This window comes from Pseudophryne corroboree, chromosome 1 (assembly GCF_028390025.1).
Source record: "Pseudophryne corroboree isolate aPseCor3 chromosome 1, aPseCor3.hap2, whole genome shotgun sequence".
Taxonomy (NCBI): Eukaryota; Metazoa; Chordata; class Amphibia; order Anura; family Myobatrachidae; genus Pseudophryne; species Pseudophryne corroboree.
The window spans coordinates 714,454,060-714,455,531 of NC_086444.1; positions in this window are offsets into that span (position 1 = coordinate 714,454,060).

Sequence of the window (1,472 nt, forward strand, 5' to 3'; positions counted from 1 at the left end):
ACTAGAGGGCAGGCATGCCCGCAGTAGTGTCCGCCAATCTTTGTTGTTGGGTTCAGTGGAGTTACCTAGGTCTTTAATGAACCTTTGACATGCGGCTAGATCCTTTCTGGGATCGGGAAATTCAGACAAAATTGTTCTCAATTCTGCCCGGGACCAGGGACAGTGCATTGCAATGTTCCTGATGGGAGTGACTCCATTTGCGTCGGTCTTCCCATTGTGAACCGCTATCACCCTAACAGGATTAAGATCAATTACATCACTCTGGTTTGATTCTACAATGTGTGGTGTAACAGTTTGAGCATATTGTACAGTGCCGTACTTACCTGTTGACACAACCTCACCTGTCCCTGCACTATGGGCCTTTGTTACCGCTCTTACTGGTTGGGTCGTGCCCACTGGAGTATCGTGTATGGTGGCCACTAGAGAGAGAGCTGATATCGTAGTGGGCTCATCTTCCTGGTCGTATTCCTGAGGGAAGTTTAAAATGGGATACAACTTGCACGGGTTAGCATTAGCATCAACATTTGCATTAACATTCATTTTACTCTTATCACTAATACATTTGTTAAGTGCACTCTTTTCGTATACCCGTATGCCATTCTCTGCAGCCACTTTTTCCCCTACTATATACGGTGGTGGTGCCGTTGCTATCAGATTTCTGCCAGGGTTTGAATTAGCTCTTTGAGCTAATTCCTGTTGTATTTCACTCTCCTGTTGCCATAACTGTAAACAATCATAATGCCTAATCCTCTGTTTTGCAGATTTTATTAGACCTATCCTTTTTCTTAGATTTTGCAATACCTCAGGATTCAAACTGCCCACCCTGGGGAACTGTTCTCCATCATCCTCAGTCATTCGTTCCCATTCTTTGCATAATACCTGTGTGTGTGATCCGTATTTCTCACACATTATATACCGTGCTGACCCTTTGGGCCAACAAATACCAACGTGAGCCCTTGTTGGTCGTCCCTTACTTGAGCAACTGGCCCCCATTATTTGCAGATATTGCTGTCTCAGCAAATTCTTACAAAACAAACCAAGTTCCCAGAGATAAGGTGACGGTGAAAGTTCAACGAGTGCCTTCACTCACTCACGCCCCTATTGGCCAATACGAATTCCAGCAATGTGCCCACCACTGGTCGTACCCAATCTCGGGATCTTTTTATAACCTCTATTTACTGGGGCATGTGGGAGTATGCTACCCTTCCCAGTAAATATTAGTTGTTGGAGATTTCCTGAGTGAACAGCGAAACTCCCTTAAAATAACAAAAACCTACACAAATCACGTTAAAATGTACAAATAGCGTCTATGATCCCACAGCAAATTTTAGTGGGTATCAAGGTGAACTAACTAATGTACACAGTAGCGTGCGGTCCAGTCGCACTGAGTATAAGAACCTATTATTCGCTGTGCGACCAATGGAATCGGTTGTTTAGGCTGCGAAACCTTCAGCCGGAGCGTTATACTGAAC